Consider the following 21,502-nt stretch of genomic DNA (forward strand, 5'->3'; position numbering starts at 1 on the left):
CTCAGGGGTGTTTTGTAAAATTTCTGCCTTCACCACAGAATAACAATGATGACTATTATTATTCCCAGATTACATGATGATTTTTAAAATAGTACCCATATATAGAGTTTGTGTTCCAGAATAAAGTAGAGATGATTATATCTCATAAAATGAAGCTGCCAACACCACTTGCATTTTCTAGTGGGTTCAGAGCCGAATTTCTGCTAGTAGCAAGAGTATCTATTTTTGCTGAACTGATGATTGGAGAGTCTGAATAACTAGTGTGGGAAATTGTGATGTTTAATTTTTAATAAACATATTGCAGTAACTATGGTTGATAAAATTACATGGATTTTGAGTGTACAATTCTATGATACCTTACTTTTTATATTTTATTGTGTACCTGCCACCAAAATTCAAACCTTCACTCATTATATATTTGGCCTGCTTGAGCTTTTACTACATCTACCCCCCCTTCCTTTCAGCAATTACCATACTGTTATCTATGTCAGTGAGTTTTTGTTAGTTTATTTATTCACTTATTTATTCATGTATTGCTTTCAGTTTTATATCCCACACATGAGTGAAATCATATGGTAATTGACTTTTTCTGTCTTATGTGTTTTGCTTAGTATGATATTCTCATGTTCTATCCAGGTTGTTGAGGGACACTTGCTTATTTCCATGTCTTGGCCAATGAATAATGCTGTAATGAATATAAAGATGCATATATCTCTGTGAACAAATGTTTTCAAGTTTTTCAGGTAGATACCCAGAAGAGAAGTTGCTGGGTCATTTGGTAGTTCTATTGTTAATTTTTTGAGGATAGTTAATTTTAATCCATCTATCTACCTATCATATATTTCTGTCTACCTATATATGTTCTAATTGGTTCTGTTTTTCTGGGGAATTCTGACAAATTTATGAGAGGAAATGGTAGGCTTAGCACTGGAACTTTATTATCTTTACAAGTTAAAAATTTTAAACAGGTGAAGTTACATTCCATAATTAAATACTATCATAGTCACTATTTTCTCATTGTCTTTTTCTAGAATCTGGTGGTATAGAATAACTGTATATTAGGTGTGGCAAGACTGAGATAATCATCTATAACCCATTCTTTCCTGAATGAAAACAGCTGACTGGATAAGGTTATAGATTTCCAGAATTTCTGTACATTAGCTCTTATGTTCTCTGACTTGTGAGCCCTAATGTTATTGGCAAAACTAAAACATGGCAGACCTTGACTTTGAAGACATTAAAATGTGCTTTTCAGGGTCACTATTTATCAACTTATTTGTTGGGTTATCTTGGCTTGGCTAAAAGAGATATTTAGCTGCTGTTGCACACAGCTAAGGCAATTGAAATTTATGGCATTTTTGTAAGACACCTCTAACTTAATTAAACTAAGTCAATTATACATACATTTTGTACTACAGGTAATAAAGACAAACAAAGTAGGTGTTCCATTCACCACACATATAAGCTGTTTTTTTTTAGGTTCAAATATTATATGCATATACCTGGCAGGGCTGTCCAACTTGTAGCCCCATGGGCTACATGAGGCCCAGGATGGCTATGAATGTGGTCCAACACAAAATTGCAAATTTACTTAAAACCTTTTGTGCTCATCAATATTTGTTATTGTTTGTGTATTTAATGTGTGGCTCAAGACAACTCTTTTCCTTCCAGTGTGGCCCAGAGATGCCAAAAGTTTGAACACTCCTGATAGAGCTTGTATTACATTCAGGCATGGATTAAGCGACTGTCCAAAATCTAGAATAAGTATGAAGAAAGTCATTTAATTTCATTATTATTGGCCTTTTCACTTCTTAAATAAAGCTTATCTCCCCATTTAATCTGTGTACATTTTCACCTTGAGAGAAATATATTTCAAGAAGGAAACAAAACTATCATGTCTATTCATATAAAATTAAATGACTACAACAATGACTATCCTTTGAAATAGTTCTGAGACTAAAGTAAGTCATTAGATGAATGTGATATTTTCAGAAACCTGACCAGTACTTCTATCCCTTTCCTCAAGTAAAATTCTTGCTTTGAATTTTCATTCATTCTTGTCTTAGTTTTCTCAAAGTACTTCAAAAATTTTAAAACTGATGCTTCTATACAACACCTACTGAAGAAGTGACACTAAAGATTTCCTTTTCTACCACACTCTTATTCTTGGACATTATTTCTTTAACTTTTTTTTTCATTCAGTTATTCACAGTATGCTTCATGGTGATTTTTCTATAGTTGTTAAAATGTTTAAGTGTCTCTATGTTCACTTAGGACAGAAATCTGTCACATTTTATTTTGGAGTTTGGCCTGACTTTATTGTATATTAAAGTTCAGATAGCTTTCCATGCATAAATTTGGTGTCTGATTATATTGAAATAGGAACAGCAAGGATAGATATTGTGTCCAGGAAAGAACTTTAATAACAGCAACAGAAATATGGAGGTGAGTGAAATAAAAAAGTTAATAGGATTAATAGTGCTCTGAAGGCAAGTCAAGTATTGTTCAACATACCTTTCTATTCAGAATACCATTTTACCTTCATTTCAACATAAGTTGGAATGATCTTAGTACAAAGATCATAACATGCTGATAGGTTTTTAGTAAGTGAAAGTGCAAAGTTATTATTTTGTTCTATTTACCCCAAACAGAGACAGTAATAGTAAAGAGAAAACAATTTTAATGGGAGGTTTGAATTTAAAATAGGTTGGTGATAGTATAAAGAAATATTAGCATTTTCTGCCAGAATTCTTAAAATAATATTGCTATACTTTATAATTTGAACATAAATATGGAGTTTTTAGCAAGAAAAATTAAACTGATTGATTGTAAAATAAGAATGTTTAATTTAAAACTGTTGAGAAATTTTTGGCCTTTAAATTAGTTATTCCCACTTAAATATTGGTATTCATTACTAATTCTTTTCACATAATTCAACTACATTTGCCTCAAATTAAAATGATTTTTAGTTATTGTATCTTCAACACAGACATTACTGTTATTATAAAATAGGATTCCTTTATGAATTGGAATGCTGTTATCATATTATGGTTAAATAACCCTCATATCTGTATTCCTAACTCAACTTAAACCATTTATTGCCTAGTTTCAATTATTTTAATGTTTTTAAAACTCCAATTGCAAAAGTAATAATTCACAGCAGAAATCATGGAAAATGGTATATGAACTTGACATTTTTTTTCTCAGTTCTTCAAAATGCCCTTGGTGTTTCTGAAGACAATTTTAAACCTGTTTTATGACCTACATCTTCAGAGAACCCAACGACAAACTCTCTTGTTAGCCCATTAAAATATAGAGAAGAGATTGAATGCTTAAATAAATAAAAACATTAATACTTTTATGCCAAGCTCAATGCCATCTATTGAAACAGTTTAAATTTGTCAATGTCATGCTCAAGAGATAGGAGGCCTATACTGAACACAGTAAACTGTTACCTTCCTCAGGTGTGATGTTACTTTTATTTCTCATGAAACATGATGACTCTTTTATTGGGCAACCAAATCAGACCAAAATCTCATATTGAATAGTGTTCCTGTATGTATGTCAGCAATTGGCCATTTGAATTTTGGGATAGGATTTTACAATTCCTATTGTCATCATATCTAATATCTTAATATTGTGTATATTTATCTGTATCTTTCTAGTATTTTGGGTTTTATGGCTTTAACTATATTTCCTATTTGGTATTTTAGTTTAGAGTAGTTTCATTGGTTCAGTTCAATATATTTTAGAAAGAGCCAGTTTTTTCTTGTGAAATAATTGGCCAGATAAAGAAATATATATAGAGAGAAGGGAGGGGCATCCTTCTAGAGGCTCTGGGGAAGAATTGATTCCATGCCTCTCTCCAAGCTTGTGATGGCTGCCAGCAATCCTTGGCATTCATTGGCTTATAGACATTATTCCTCCAATATCTGCTTCCATCCTTATGGAACCTTTGCCCCTCTATGTGCCTCTGTGTCTCAAATCCCCTCTTCTTCTTTTTCTATTTTTTTACACAGACACCAGTTTAAAGAACTGGGGAAATTTTGTGCAGGTGATCCTTCACCTCTGAGGCCTGCACATGGTCTGGGCCCCTGATCCTGGGCACAGCTCTCTGACCTCTGCCCTATGTCTGCATCTCTGTCCATGAGTTATTGTTCCTGATAATTTTCAGCATGGGATGCAAATGGTTTAGACTTTTATGTGAGAAAGATCAGAAGACCTAAATTAAACACATCTAAGTTGCTAACCTTATGAAATATCTGTCAAAAAAAAATCTCATGCTGTTATGACTTCCTACCATAAGCAACACAATTCTCTTCAGTCAGTTCACTGCTGAGTCCTGTGTTTAATATACTCACCATGGTTTATGACTGGCATTGACAAAACAGGGTGTATGCAGAGAGATTAATTGGTGCCTATGAGGGGGGCAAGAATAGTGCAAAGAATTAAGTGTTGTCACTCAGAAAAGAGAATACACATCAGAAGACATTAAGTTTTTTTAAACTTGAAACACTTCCAAGGATTTGGAGTGAGAGTTAAAGATTTTCTATGCAAGGACAGAGACCTAATTGTTTTATTTAATTTTGCCAGTATCACTGACCATACATTTATGATTATAAATTTATCGCTGTTGCATTTCAGAAATCAGGGTGGGCTTAGCTATTTTCTTTCTTGGATCTGGAAGAGAACCCATGCCCAGGCAACTTGGGTTTATTGTCAGGGTTCCCTTCCATGTAGTTTGGGACTGTAGTCCTTCTCTCCTGGCTGCCTTTTAACTGGAGACTGTCCTGAGCTTCTAGAGACCTCCTGTACCTCTGGGCCTGTTTCCCTCATCCTCAAAGCCAGCAAAAGCAGGTTGAGTCACTCTCATGGTTCAAATCTTTCTGACCTTTACTTCTGCCTTACGTCTTTTGCCCTCAACTGCAGAAAATTTTTTGCTTTTAAAGCCTCATGTTAACAGCTTAGACCTACCTTGATAATTCATGATAATCTACCCATCTCAAAATCTTTAACTCTGTCCACATCTGCAAAGACCTTTTCATGTGTAACCAAATATATTTACAAGTTCTGAGATTTAGAAAGTGGATATTTTTACAGGGTCACTTTGTTGCCATAACCATAAATATGAGTTTCAGAAAAGAAACTTTTGGTTCAATATGAGGGAAAACTTTCAATAAAAACATCTGTCAGTGGGATTTTAGTCTTTAAAAAGGTACTCTCTTTGTCAGAAGTATTCAAGAATAAGCTGAATGTCCATTTTTTAGGACTTAGTGAGAGAACTATTCCTATATGCTGGTCCATTGCAAGGCTTTTATTTCAATTCTATGATATATATGATTAAACATAGTAAAATCCCTTTAAGTAATTATGACCTTTACTCACTCTTTTAATAATTTCAAAATCTGTCTACATCTTTAAGAATGTGTGTTTTCTGCAGTGTTCCTTGCATTTATTTTCATGCCTTTGCTACACTTATTTAAGAGATCAGTAAAGTGTTATTCTTCTAATCATAGGCCTTGTTTCAAAAGGAGGAAGGATTCCAAGTTCTCCCATTCTGATTCAACTTCATCCTGAAACTCACCTTAAACATAAATTAGTCTTTTCCAACATGAAAAAAGGAAGAGAGACTTACAAATTTGCCATGAGTTTAACTTTTATCTCAGCTTTCAAACATTTTACCTCTATTTTATTTAAGCATCATCTTGCACTATATGGTTGCAGAACAATAAGCAGAGAAGAATAAATATATGTGCAAAAAAATCCAAGACTTGTAATTCTATCACCAACTGTTTATAACATTACACATTGTTTCTTAAAATAATGCTGAAAGAAATCTCTAGAAGATGAATTCCTAACATTTCTATTGTCAATTCACAAGTTTAAAAAAATACATTATTGACACTGGCAATAATTATTCCAGGAAAGAAAGTGATAACCTTTAAAATGTCAAGCTGTTTAAAATTTTCAAATTTAAAAGAACATACTATTAGTGAGGGATTGTCTAGAATATTTAACTAATAAGAGTGCTCCTGGAACATGCTGACTAGAGGTTGACAAGCTCAGAGTCAGAGCGAGGCAGCTTAGAGCCTTGTAGCAATTATCAATGGAAGTCTTATAATGGTCTTCTAAATGTCATGTCTGCAGGAAAAAAGGGAATAGATGCCTTCATGAGATACAGGGTGCCTCTGTGTGGGGACTCCAGATTGTGACTGCTATTAATAAGTGGTGATAGATTAATAGGTTATATCATCAAACCAGAATTATGAAAATTTTAGAAATTTTGCAGTGGACTTTGAAATTGCTTTTATATCAAAATACCAAGATTCCTTGACTAACATGTAAGTTGTTTGGTGCTAAATAAAATCTAGGTTCATTTTGTTCTCCATTTTGTAAGGATTTGCATGTTGCACAAGTCAATGAATAGCTGAACTGAAATGCACACAAACTATGATTTCAAGACTCCATCTCCATGCCACATAATGAAGCTGAAATAAAAAAAGAAACAAAACATATTCCCTGTCAGTCAACTGTCAGAATGTCTATTTCTCAAAGCAGAGTACTCAGATAATAGCACGAAAACAGTTTTTCACTTGTAATGTTGTTTAATGAGTGATATGGGTGAACTAGGATATTTTTCATTTATTATTCAGATAATTCCAAAATAAAGTTCTTTCATGATTTTAAGGAAGTCAGAAAACCTTTTCTTCAAACTGTCCTGTTAATAGCAGAAGGTAAACAAAGCTAAGCTATATATGAAAAAGTAAAGTAAATGAATGAAATAAACTTAAAAGAAATGAAAGATCCTGTGTGGTCTTCTGTACTTGTATTTCTAGGCCAGTAATATCTGATGTAAATGAAAGCAGACTGGTGCTGATGGGCCTCAAAGATCTTTATATCATTTGCTTTAACTGGCTTCCAACTTGGTAATGATGTCAATGAGAACACTTGGTTCTTGTCATTGATGAATGAAAAAACAGGAGGACTGAAGTTCACCAAGCCTTAGAGCTATTTCCATAACAAAGACCACCAAAATGAATTACTCTGTCATCACACTTAGGACACTCTCTTTGTTCAGAAAATACTTTTATAGTTTGAGGGTCTAATGGTACAAATTATGAACAGGAAAGCATATGAGGCAACTCATTTTACATAGTGGAGATGTTTTCTTCTAAATTACAGTCAGGTGTATTGTAGCAGGTCCTTAACACTCTCAGGATGCCCTCTTGAAGGAAGCAAAGATCTTTATGTCAATTTGCAGATGCAGGCCCTGGATTCTGTTGCCATTTCTCTTGGCATTTAGCTCTCAAACTGTATGTTTAATATTTTCTTTCTTCATTTTCTCAGTATATGTTGAGGCCCAAAAATATGCTAGTTTTGATTTAAATTCTTGTCCTCATTAAATATGAATATTGTTGTTAGAGTCAGTTAATTTTTTCTCCATTTCTTAACACAATGCTCTCTTTCCTTGTCTCTTTCATTGCTTCTCTCTATCAACATACAGCATTTGTTTGATTACCCCTGCTTGTCTTCTAAATTTTGTTTTAATTTTATTTTTAATTTAAGAGAATATGGCCCTGGCTGGCGTAGCTCAGTGGATTGAGCGCGGGCTGGGAACCAAAGTGTCCCAGGTTCGATTCCCAGCCAGGGTACATTCCTGGGTTGCAGGCCAGAACCCCTAGCAACCGCACAGTGATGTTTCTCTCTCTCCCTCTCTCTCTCTCCCTCTCCCTTCCCTCTCTAAAAATAAATAAATAAAATATTTAAAAAAAAAGAGAGAGAATATGGTTCACTTCTTTGCATTATAGTATCATATACCTAATGTACATTAATTCTTAATGAAAACATATTCCTGGATACCTCTCTTAGGCATATTCCATAGGAATTTTGCTAATGTCCACACAAATATTATTGGAGCTTTAAGAATAATTATAGAATGTATAAGTTATACCTTTAGTTTGGTGCCAAATTAGTAACATGTTTCATACTCCATAAACATTTAAGAATTTAATTGCCAGCTCAGAGGTTTCCAAAGTTCTTTTTGGTTTCTGGAAAAGTTACAGAGAGTGTTAAATGTGGCTGCCACTCAGCTTTTCCCATGAGTGAGTGGAATAAGCAGAGTTTTAATTAACATTCACTTTCCCTAAGTCAACCTCGATATACAGTAACATGAGTAAAAAAAAAATAAACTACTCTTAGTTTAAGTCATTAAGATTGGGAATGTTTGTTACCCCAACATAAGTTAGTCTATGTCAATAGACTAATATATTAACATATTAGAAATTATTAGAAACAGGTTGATGGTAATATAGCTATAACATGAAAGAGCTTGTATTTGAACTGTTTTCAATATCAGAGTCTGTGGTGATAATTTTAAATCATATAGCTCCTCTGTAAATATGGTAACTACAGTACAGGATAAATCTATAAATAATAATAATATATTCTACAGTGAATTAATTGTACCCATTATAGGTGTTACTGTCAAAGCATGTATTAAGCAGACTTAATAAGTATTTTTGTGAAATTTACTGATAAATCTCATGAAAGAATGTATTAAAAAGCCAAAGAAGCTCTAGAATAAGTTTGTAGACTAGACATGTATATTCCATTAAAATAAAAAAGTGATGTTTCAAGGTCTAATTTTCTTAAGTACCAGCTCAGTTTCATCTGTTTCATGGATACATACTATCATACTTCAAGTTCCTATATTGTACGGTAGAATTGACATGCAGAAGTGGTGAGATGCATCTGCAGTGCTGGTACTCTGAAGAGTGCTTCCACCAGGTTTCTTCTCAGGACTCTTGCAAATCACATAAATAATTTAAAAGCATATTAAAAGATGCAGAAGTTGGTGGCCACTTTAATAAAGGAAAATTCAAGGTAAAATGAAAATTATCTGAGCTGGTAAATTAGACTAACAAAATTTAAGTTAAAGGAAACATGACTTTGATTTTACAAAGTTTAAATATTTTAAAGTGATGGATAGAGATTTTGTAATTTTTTAAAAGTTGTTGCTGACTCTTTTCTAAAAGATGTACCTTTTTTTTTTTTTTAGCCCTGGCTGGCATAGCTCAGTGGATTGTGCCCAGGCTGTGAACCAAAGTGTCGAAGGTTCAATTCTCAGTCAGGGTACATGCCTGGGTTGCATGCCATGACCCCCAGCAACTGCACATTGATGTTTCTCTCTCTTTCTCTCTCTCCCCCTCTCTTCCCTCTCTAAAAATAAATAAATAAAATCTTTTTAAAAAAAAGAAAACCAAGAATAAGAAAGTTTAAAAAGATTTACTTTTTTTAGTAACAAATTATAGAATACAGGAAAGGTGAGAAGGTGTCATCTACAAACAAGAGAGGTAGCTGATATATTTGGTATAGTCAGAAAAATAGCTGGAGACACATAATGTGAAATATCTTAAAATGAAATGCTCAACGGGAGCCTCAGGATTGACTATTTTTGAATCTCATTAAGTAATACTTCACACTTTGCAGCAATTTTATACTTGCTTTTTCAAATACTTTAGATGCAAAAGATAATGATTATCTCTATTCTAGAGATGTGAAAGAACTACAGCTAAATTGGTACACACCTTTAAAATTGTACAGAAATAAATATAAATTGAAATAAAACCAAGTCATGCATATTTTAATCCTGAACACAAAAAATATTTTTTAAAAATTTTATTTCAATTATTTTTTTTAACTCATCGTTTTTCTTAAGATTTTATTTATTTATTTTTAGAGAGGGAAGGGAGGGAGAGGGAGAGAGAGAGAGAGGGAGAGAGACATCAATGTGCGGTTGCTGGGGGTTATGGCCTGCAACCCAGGAATGTACCCTGGCTGGGAATCGAACCTGGGACACTTTGGTTCCCAGCCTGCACTCAATCCACTGAGCTACACCAGCCAGGGCTTCAATTATTGTTCAAGTACAATTTGTATCTTTTACTCCCATCCCAGCCCAACCACCCAGCCTTCCCCACCTCCCTCCCATTTCCACCTACCCCTAGTTTTTGTCCATGTGTCCTTTATACTTGTTCCTGTAAACCCTTCCCCTTTTCCCCTGAAATTCCCTCCCCTCTCCCCTCTGAACATGGTCAGCCTATTCTCTATTTCAGTGTCTTTGGTTATATTTTGCTTGTTTCTTTGTTTTGTTGTTTAGGTTCCTGTTAAAGGTGAGATCATATGGTATTTGTCTTTCACTGCTTGGCTTATTTCGCTCAGCATAATGCTCTCCAGTTCCATCCACGCTGTGGCAAAGAGTAAGAACTCCTTCTTTGTTTCTGCTGCATAGAATTCCATTGTGTAAATGTACCATAGTTTTTTGATCCATTCATTTACTGATGGGCACCTAGGTTGCTTGCAACACTTGGCTATTGTAAATTGTGCTGCTATGAACATTGGGGTGTGTAGATTCTTTTGGATTGGTATTTCAGAGTTCTTAGAATATAGTCCCAGCAGTGGAATTGCTGGGTCAAAAGGCAGATCCATTTTTAGCTTACTGAGAAAATTCCATACTGTTTTCCATAGTGGTTGTACCAGTTTACAATCCCAACAACAGTGCCCTAGGGTCCCCTTTTCTCCACAACCTCTCCAACACTTGTTGTTTGTTACTTTGTTTATGATGACCATTCTGACTGGTGTAAAGTGGTATCTCATTGTGGTTTTAATTTGCATCTCTATGATAGCAAGTGATATTGAGCATCTTTTCATGTGTCTGGATCCTCTGTATGTCCACCTTGGAGAAGTGTCTGTTCAAGTCCCTTGCCCATTTTTTTAATTGGGTTGTTTGTCTTCTTAGAATGGAGTCATGTTAAGTTCTTTATATATTTTGGAGATTAAACCCTTGTCTGAGGTACCATTGGCACATATATTTTTTCATATGGTTGGTTCTCTTGTTATTTTAATACCATTTTCTTTAGCTGTGTAGAAGGTTTTTATTTTGATGAGACCCAATTTGTTTATTTTTCTTTTATCTCCCTTGCTCTAGGGGACATATCTATAAAAATGTTGCTGCATGAAATATCTGAGATTTTCCTGCCTATGTTCTCCTCAAGGACATTAATGGTGTCATGGCTTATATTTAAATCTTTTATCCACCTTCAATTTATTTATGTGTATGGTGTCAGTTGGTGCTCAAGTTTCATTTTTCTTTCAAGTAGCTGTCCAGTTCTCCCAACACCATTTGTTGAAGAGGCTATTGCTACTCCATTTCTTTTGTTGTCCCCTTTGTTGAGTATTAATTGACTGTAGAGACTTAAGTTTATGTCTGGGCTTTCTGTTTGGTTCCATTGGTCCATGTGCCTGTTTTTATGTCAATAAAAGGCTGTTTTGATTACAGTGTCCTTGTAATAGAGTTTGGTATCAGGTATTGTAATCCCTCTTACTGTGTTCTTCTTTCTCAAAATTGCCACTGCAATTTAAGGTCATTTATGGTTCATATAAATTTTGAAGTGTTTGTTCTATGATTGTGAAATATGCCATTGGTACTTTAATAGGTATTGCATTTAATCTGTAAATTACTTTCGGTAGTATGTACAGTTTGATGATTTTAATTCTTCTGATCCATGAACACGGTGTATGTTTCCATTTGTTTGTGTCTTTCTTGATTTTTTTCCTCAGTGTTGTGTAGTTCTCTCCATACACCTATTTTACCTCCTTGGTTAGGTTTATTCCTAGGTATTTTCTTTTTCTTTTTGCTATACTGAATGGAATTTTTTCTTGATTTCTGCTTCTGCTGTTTCATTGCTGGTATACAAAAATGCCTCTGATTTCTGGATGTTGACTTTTTATCCTGATGGTTTGCCAAATTCATTTATTAAGTTCAGCAGTTTTTTGGTGGAGTCTATAGGATTTTCTATGTACACTATCATGTCACCTGCAAACAATGACAGTTTTGTTTCCTCCTTTCCAATTTGTATGCCTTTTATTTCCTTTTCTTGTCTGATCACTGTGGCTAAAACTTCCAATACTCTACTGAATAGAAGTGGTGAAAGTGGACAACCTCGTCTTATTCCTGATCTTAATGGAAAAGATTTTAATTTTTGCCCATTGAGTATGATGTTGGCTATAGGATTCTCATATATGGCCACTATTATGTTGAGGAGTTCTCCCTCTAATCTGACTTTGCTAAGTGGTTTTATCAAAAATGGGTGCTGTACCTTATCAAATGCTTTTTGTGCATCTATTGATATGATCATGTGATTTTTGTCTTTGCTTTTGTTTATATGATGTATTACATTTACTGATTTGCAAATATCGAACCATCCTTGCATCCCTGGGATGAATCCCACTTGGTCATGGTGTACAATTATTTTAATGTACTGTTGGATATGGTTTGCTAATATTTTGTTGAGGGTTTTAGCATCTATATTCATCAGCAATATTGGCCTGATGTTTTCTTTTTTGTGTGTGTGTCTTTATATGGTTTTGGTATTAGGATGGTGCTGGTTTCATGAAAAGAGTTTGGGAGTCTTCCAACATTTTTGGATTTTTTTTGGAATAGTCTGTGAAGAATAGGGGTTAGCTCTTCCTTAAATGCCTTGTAGAATTCTCCTGTGAAACCATCTAGTCTAGGGCTTTTGTGTGGTGGGAGTTTTTTTATTACTGCTTCAATTTCACTTGGTGTTATTGGTTTGTTTAGGTCTTCTGCTTCCTTTTCCTTGAATTTTGGAAGATTTTATTTTTCTAGAAATTTGTCCATGTCACCTAGATTTTAAAATTTCTTGGCATACAGTTCTTCATAGTAATTTCTTACAATTCTTTGCATGTCTGTGGTATCAGTTGTAATCTCTCCTCTTTCATTTCTGATTGTGTTTATTTAGGTCTTCTTTTTTTCTTGATGAGCCTGCTTAAAGGCTTGTCAATTTTGTTCATCTTTTCAAAGAACCAGCTCCTGGATTCATTGATCCTTAGAATTGTGTTTTTAGTCTCTATGTCAGTTAATTATGCTCTGATCTTGGTTATTTCCTTTCTTGTGCTTGCTGTGAGCTGTCTTTTTTGTTGTTCCTTGAGTTCTTGTAGATGTAGGGTTAGGTTGTTTGTTTGAAATGTTTCTATCTTTTTTACATAAGCCTGTATCACTATGAACTTCCCTCCCAGGACTGCCTTGGCTGTGTCCCATAATTTTGGGGTTGTTGTAAGTTCATTTTCATTTGTTTGCAGAAACGTTTTGATTTCTTCCCTAATTTCAGTCTTGACCAGTTCATTGTTTAATAGCATGGGTTTAATGTCCTTGATTTTGAGTGTTTTGGGTTTTTTTTTTTCCTTGGAGATGAGTTCTAGTTTCAGTCCCTTGGGGTCAGAGAAAATGCTTGGTATGATTTCAATTTTCTTGGATATTTGAGGTTTGTTTTGTTTCCTATCGTGTGGTCTATCTCTGAAAATGTTCCATGTGCATTTGAAAAGAATGTGTATTTAGCTTCTTTGGGATGGAGGGCTATATATATCAGTTAAGTACATTTCATCTAGGGCATTGTTCAATGCCACAATATCTTTGTTGATATTTTGTTTGGAAGATCTGTCCATTTTTTACAGTGGGGTGTTAAAATCCCCCACTATAATTGTGTTGCTGTCCATATCTTTCTTGAAGTCCTCTAAGATTTTCTTTATGTATTTGGGTGCTCCTATGTTAGATGCATATATATTTATAATGCTTATGTCTTCTTGGTGTATTCTTCCTTTGAGTATTATGAAGTGACTTTCTGGGTCTCTCTTTATGGCCTTTTTTTGGAATTCTTTTTTGTCTGATATGAGTACTGCTGTCTTGATTTTTTTTCCTGTCCATTTGCTTTAAAAATCTGTTTCTAGCCCTTCACTTTCAGTCTGTGTAGGTCTTTTTTCCTGAGGTGGGTCTCTTGTAAGCAGCAAATGTGTGGGTCATGCTTTCTTATCCATTCAGCTATTCTATGACTTTTGATTGGAGCATTTAATCCATTTATATTTAAGGTTATTATAGATAGGTACTTATTCATTGCCATTTATGTACATGCGTTCCTTTCTCTCTCTCTCTTTTCCTTCCTTTCCTTAAAACAGTCCCTTTTGCATCTCTTGCAGAGCTGGTTTGGTGGAGGTGTATTCTCTTAGACTTCTTTTGTCTGGGAAGCTTCTTATTTGGCCTTCTATATTGATTGAGGGCCTTTCTGGGTAAAGTAGCCTTGGTTGCATGCCTCTGGTTCTCATTATTTGGAATATTTCTTGCCATTCTATTCTGGCTTGGAGTGTTTCCATTGAGAAGTCAGCTGTTAGCCTTATTGGGGCTCCCTTGTATGTTACTTCCTGTTTCTCCCTTGCTGCTTTTAAGATTCTCTTTTTGTCTTGAAATTTTGCCATTTTAATTATAATGTGTCTTGAGGTGGGTCTCTTTAGGTTCATTCTTGATTGGGACTCTCTGTGTTTCCTGGATTTTTGTGACTTTTCTCTCATGAAATTAGGAAAGTTTTCCATCATTACTTTTCCAAATAGGTTTTCCATCCCTTGTTTTTCTTCTTCTCCTTCTGGCATCCCTATTATACTGATATTATTATGTTTCATATTGTCTTGCATTTCTCTTAATCCCTCTTCATTCTTCCTGAGCCTCTTTTCCTTTTCTTGCTCTTTCTGAATGTTTTTTTTTTCTACTTTGTCCTCCCATTCACTGATCCAATCTTCTGCTTCATCAATCCTGCTTTTCATTCCTTCTGCTTTGTTCTTCAGTTCAGAAATTATATTCTTCATTTCCTCTTGACCCTTGTTGATATTTTCTATTTCCTTTTCGTGTTGATATAGTTTGCAATGAGTTCATTGTCGCTTTCCTGTAGTTTCTCGTAGCTCATTGTGAACTTGTTGAGCCTCCTAACAATTATTGCTTTGAACTCAATATCTGATAGTGAGTTTCCTCTACTTCATTTAGCATTCTTTCTGAGACTTCCTCCTTTCCTGTCAGTTGGGGATTATTTTTTCCCCATTGTTTTTGAGACTCTTCTTGTTAGCCTCTGATTTTTTTAAAGATTTTATTTATTTATTTTTAGAGAGGGAAAGGAGGGAGATAGAGAGAGAGAGAGAGAGAGAGAGAGAGAAACAACAATGTGCGGTTGCTTGGGGTTATGGCCCACAACCCAGGCATATACCCTGGCTGGGAATTGAACCTGGGACACTTTGGTTCCCAGCCCGTGCTCAATTCACTGAACTACGCCAGCCAGGGCTTAGCCTCTGATTCTTAAGTTGATATGTTCTGGCTCCCTGGGTTTATGTTGTGAACTTCTATGGTAGAATACCTGTGAGATTCACTGGTGCAGTCTCCTTCAGGTCTCCTCGTGTTCACATCTTCCACCTACTCTTTTTTTGTGATCAGTTGGAGGGGGAAGGAAAAATGGTTTAAGACAGCAAGAGAGTATTCTATTATATTTACAGTAGCAGCCAGCAGAGAAGATATAGTAGATCATTTGGTTATGTATAGTCTTAACTGTGATCTTCCACCTGGCTAGCCATTGTTTAGAAAGGATGGAAAGTATATAAGACTCTTTTTGTTAGGGAGTGAAGGATTGTGAATTGGATCTAGAAAGCAGTGAGGTTGTGGGAGGTCTGATTTTGAGGTAGGGTGGGAATAAAGGGTAGAAAATAGGTGTAGTGTGTGAGAGAATAGAGTTAACCACTGCAATAATAGAATTCAGGAAACTGAAGAGTGAGCTTAGATCTGGGACAAGTGTTGTTAAGTATTTACAATTGTATGAAACAACTATTATTTACAATAATATTACAGCAACAATCTTATGACAGAATCTATGTGATCGTGATAACCAGAATAGGGAGTATAGGACCTTGAGTAGTGTGCTAAAGGAACAGAAGTGATGTGGAGGACAGTAAATTAGCACTATACTATGTCAGAGAGAACAGGGGAAACCTGTCAAATGATACAATATAACCAGCCAAGCAACTAAGACTATACAGAAAGGAGTACAAAAATACTATTAAAATAAAATATGGGAATGATAAGAAAAAATAATACAAATATTCAATAACTTGCAGGTTCTCTGTAATATCAAAGTGAATTTTGTCCCACTGTCTCAACTGTTGGGTTGCCCCCTCTTTGGGTCCAAGTCTGGTCTTTTCACAGTTCCAGATTTTTTTCCCCCTTTATCCCTCTTTTGGGTATTCAAAAAAAAAAAAAAGGTAGAAGAGAGGGGGAAGAAGAGATAAAATTGGAATGAAAGGAAGAAGGAAAGAGAGGAAGAGGTATTGGAAGATAAAATAATAAAAAATTAAAAATAAAAGATTTCTAAAAAAGAAGAAAACAAATAAACAATCATACAAAACCCCACCTCTTGTTGATTTCAAACTGGTCAAATTGCAAACTGGTTTTTCTGGCCCTGCTGTCTGAGGGGCAATTGGTATGGCTTTTCTCCCTTCCTGTTCTGCACCCGGCAAGTTTTGTACCCACTCTCCCTAGAGCTAGTGTGACACCTCTCCCCAGAGCCTTGCATGTCGGTCTCAGGTCTTCCTGAGAGTGCTCTTTACCCTGGTGTTACTGCTGTGGAGTGGGGTGCAGTACGCACTTGCTTAGGCAGGCTGTCTTGGTTCCCAGGACTCAGGCACGCACCTTTCCTAATCGTATAGAGGTGCACAGGGCCTTCTGTGCAAACTTCCCCACCACGTGGGGATCGAGGATCGCTGTTCTGTTGGTTGGGGAGGAGGCTGAGCGGCTGATGCCAGAGTATTCTCCAAACAGTTCTTTTTCTTGGGAAATTGCTCCCCCTCAAGCCTGCGGCTCTGTACAGCCCAATTCTCCAGCCAGACTATCTGAGGAAGTGCTTCTCACTGCGTGACTCTCAACTCTCTCAGGCCGGTGTCCACAGGATGTCCATGGACTCTGCAGGTCATCCTCTCTCTGCCACTTCAAGCAACCAGGTCTCCCCCAGTGCCATTTAAACCTTGATTGGCCAGGGAGGGAGGCAGCAGTTGACACAGCTCTCGACCCTCTGTGGCAGGCCTGGTGGCGGGCGCGGGGGGAGGCTGAAGCCGCCCTGGTTCCCAGCTGGTCCCTGAGACCTTATTGGCTTGAAGTACTATCTGGCTTTTCAGTGCCTGCTACAATTTTCGGTCTCTTACCCTCATATCCTGGGGTACTGTTTGCTGTTTGCTCTGTTCCTCCATAGATAAGCTAGGTTTTTTCCCGTCAGTAGGAGGAAGTGGAATCTGCATCCTGTTACCCCATCACCATCTTCCTACCTAAAAGATAATTTTAATTCAACTTGTACATTTCCTTGATCATGATAAACAATCATACAACATAAAATAACTTTCCAAATCAGTAAGTTACCTATTTTAATTCCAGGCGTATTTTATTTTGTCTATTCAGTTGCATTAAATTTCAAAATTTAAAATAAATGCTCTATGACCATTCTTAAAAGAGATATATTTAATTGTTAACTTTATTGAAGATTATTTTTTATTAGTTAGCCATTTCAGCAAATCCAATTTTCAGACATCCTATAGACAGAACAAAATAATTAAAATATTTTTCTATTTATTATTACTTAGAGCTCCAAAATTATTACATTAAATGCTATAGAAATTGTCTTGGTTCTTCCATGCTGTTATAATTGATCTCTAATACCTAAAAGTGCATGTGCATGAAGGCTAATACATAATGCCATCAATTACATTAATCAGAGTAGTTTAGCCACTCTGTTACTTTGGCTTTAAACATGTGTGCCATGAACAAATGTTTACTAGACTGAATGTTCAAAGTGACAGTTTAAGAAGATAACAGTGTTGTAATTTAAAATTTTCAGAGTGGTTGGAAGATGGTGGTGAGGTAACTGGGAGCTTAACCCACTTGTTTAGTGAACCCAACTGGGACACCTAGCCGATCTTCTGAAGAATAGAGTGACCGGCCAAAGGAATCCCGGCTTATATGAAGTTTGGAAGTCAAAGACTGCAGAGGACATTAAAAAAATCAATGGTATGGAAATTTTGTAGGTAGATAGCAAAGTCACTTGGCCTTGCACCTGGAACCATGACCAGGGGCAGCTGCAGTCCTGGGCCCTGCTGCCATAGGAGCTTTGGACGAGAGCCGAGACAGGGGTTCTAATTTCACAGGTCCCTGCTCTCCCAGACCAGGAAAACCAGTCCCACTTAGGAGAGATGTGGATGCTTGAAGTCACTGTGGGTATAAAGATGCAGTGGGAGACATAGTAGGAGGCATTCCCCAGCTTGGACTGTGGTCACTGGCTCAATAGTACCACAGAAATTGGGGAGCAGAAGAATCCTGGAAATGGAAAAAGAATTGGGCCATGACTGATTGTGACCCAGAGGGTCTCGGGACTGGTCAGAGAGTTGGACTATGTGAAAAGCCTGGTGCTTGTTAAAAATGACAGCCTGAAACAAAGGGGAAGTCACTAAAAACTAAAAAACAAACAAAGAAACAAAAAACAATGAGAAGTCCTGGTGCAAGGACTTCTCTCTCTCAGTAGCCAGGCCAGCAAAGAGGGAGGAAGAAGCATGCAGGTTGCTCCTTACCAGTGTACCACGTGGGTGGCACAACATGGTGCATTAAAGACACTGGCCTGGCACAGATGGATAGTTTGAGCCACACAGAACTCAGAAGGATTAGGCTGGAGGCTGGGAAAATCTGAATATTGTAGCCCAGACCTAGGACCCATCATTGAAAAACCACAGGAAAGGGAAAAAGTGAAGTCCAGCCCCACTCTGCCTGCAGCGGACAAGGAAGACCAGAACTGGTTAGGCAGTTTAAAGTCAGCAAGATGCTTAGTTTTCCCCCAAGTGTGAGACAATAAGACCTGGAGCTGTGAAAGGACCAAGGAACAAAAGACAGAACAAGGGAGACATCAAAAGGCTAATGCCAACTGGGAAACTGAGACAAATTTCACTTTGCTGTCCTACAGAACTTGCATTTTATTTTTATTTTTATTTTTATTATCTTTTTGTTACTTTTACTTCTTCTGTTTTATTATTTCTTTATTTTTATTTTTTATTTATCTTTTTCTGTTTAGTTTTCTTTGTTTTGTTTGTTTAATTTCATTATATGACTGGTTCTTTTGTCATCCCTTTCACATTGTATTTTAATTTTTCTTCACTCATATTACTTGTATTCCAATAACACACTACTCTTCATCTTCTACTTTCTATTCTTTTTATTCAAATCATCTTTTTATTAATCAAATCTTGCAGGAACTGCAAGATAACATTGAAATCATTCAATGACAAATCATTTATTATCATATTATTATTGTTCCTGTATTATTCTAAATAATTATTGTTCCATATTATTGTAAATCTCATACAGCACCCCTCCCTGGTCTTGGCCCATTTCACTGTCTTCCTGAGCTTTTATCACTGACCTTTATTCTCTTATGCACTATGCCTAGTTTCTGTTCCTTACTGTCACTGTATCTCACCATCTAAATACATACAAGCACTCTATTTTCTGGATTCAGCTCACATTCTTTCTCCCATCTAATAAGAGTTTTATCTCTTTTTCACCTTTTATAAAAAATAGCTAATTGGGTGAAATATTAGTTATCACTGTACTTCTCCAAGGATCTCCTTTCAGTTATCTACTTGTTGATACTTTAAATCCAATAGAAGACTCACCTTCTGTCTTGTTCTATTTCACCCTCATCCTGCCACATGATCACATACAAGAGAAGGTGGGAGTTGTGAATACCAGTAAACCCTCTGGAGGAGAGAATCCACTAACAAAGGAACCACCAACAGGTGAAACCCAAGTACAACTAGAAAGCCTACAAAAATTAAAGAAAGGGCAGCACTAGAACATCCAGACAAGGAGATCCAAGACACCACACCACTGAATCCCATAGAACTCCTACTATAGAAGTTCACCCTACAAAGACAGCTAGCGAAGCAGAGCATCAGGAATTTCAGAAACAAACAAACAAAAAAAGAATCTCCTAAAATGGGGACACAAAAAAGAGCTTGCAATCAAAAGGAAATAAAGAGTCCCCACTAAAAGAGCTAAATGAAATGGAGGCAAGCAAACTTATCAGATATAGAATTCAAAAGAATGGTTATAAGGATACTCAAGGAATTCACATATAACTACAAGGAATTGAGTGACAACCATGAGAGTATGAAAAAGGAAATAGAAACTAAAAACAAAAACCAGGAAGAAATGAAGAATACAATTCCTGAAATAAAAAACACACTGGAACGAATTACAAGTAAGCAGGATGAAAGAGAGGACCATATTAGTGAGCTGGAAGACAAGGTATAAAGAAACATACAGGTAGAGCAGCTGCATGAAAAAAAAAGACAAAAAAATATGATGACAGATTAAGGGAACTGCAAGATAGCATGAAACACAACATTCGACTAATAGGAATATCGGAAAGACAAGGAAAGGAGCATGGGGTAGGAACACTGTTTGAAAAAATAGTGAGAGAAAACTTCCCAAACCTGAAGAGGAGGAAAGCCACTCCAGTCCAGGAAGCACAGAGGGTTCCAATCAAGATGAACCCAAAGAGGCCTACTCCAAGGCATATCACAATTAAAATGACTGGTTTAAAGACAAAGAGAGAATCTTAAAAGCAGCAAGGGAGAAATAAGAAGTAACATAGAAGGGAGCTCGGATAAGGCTAACAGCTGATTTCTCACCAGACACACTATAGACCAGGAAAGATGGCAAAAAAATATTCCAAGTAATGAAAAGCAAAGGCCTGCTGCCAAGACTACTCTACCTGGTGAGGCTCTCAATTAAAATGGAAGGCAAAATAATGAGTTTCCCAGACAAAATAAGGCTGAAGGAATATATCTCCACCCAACCAGCACTGCAAGATATGCTAAAGGGGTTGCAATAAGAAGAGGAAAAAAGAGTGAGAGAGAGAGGAACATAGGTACAAAGAGGGTAAAATGGCAATGAATAAGTACTTATCAATAAGAACCTTAAATATTAATGGATTAAGTGCTCCAATCAAAAGACATAGAAAAGCTGGATGGATAAGAAAACATAATCCACACATGTGCTGCCCACAAGAGACCCAACTCAGAACAAAAGACCTACATAGACTAAAAGTAAAGTGTTGGAGGAAAATATATATGCAAATGGGCAGGAAAAAATGTGGCTGTAGCAATATTTATATCAAACAAAATAGACTTCAAAACAAAAGTCAGAATAAGAGACACAGAAGGGCCCTTCATAATACTAAGTGGAACAATCCATCAAAAAGAGATAAACATTGTAAGCACACATGTACCAACATAGGAGTACCCAAATATATAAATAAAATCTTGAAGGACTTCAAGAAGCATATAGACAGCAACACATATATACTAGGGAATTTTAAAACCCCACTGTCAAAAATGGATAGATCTTCCAAACAAAATATCAACAAAAGACCAAATGGTCTTAACTGAGATATATATTTCATCTCATAGAAGCAAAATACACATTCTTTTCAAATGCGCATGGAACATTTTCAAAGATAGACCACATGATAGACATAAAAAAGCCTCAACAATTTCAAGAAAATTTAAATTATATCAAACATTT

Source organism: Phyllostomus discolor, chromosome 7, assembly GCF_004126475.2.
Source record: "Phyllostomus discolor isolate MPI-MPIP mPhyDis1 chromosome 7, mPhyDis1.pri.v3, whole genome shotgun sequence".
NCBI lineage: Eukaryota > Metazoa > Chordata > Mammalia > Chiroptera > Phyllostomidae > Phyllostomus > Phyllostomus discolor.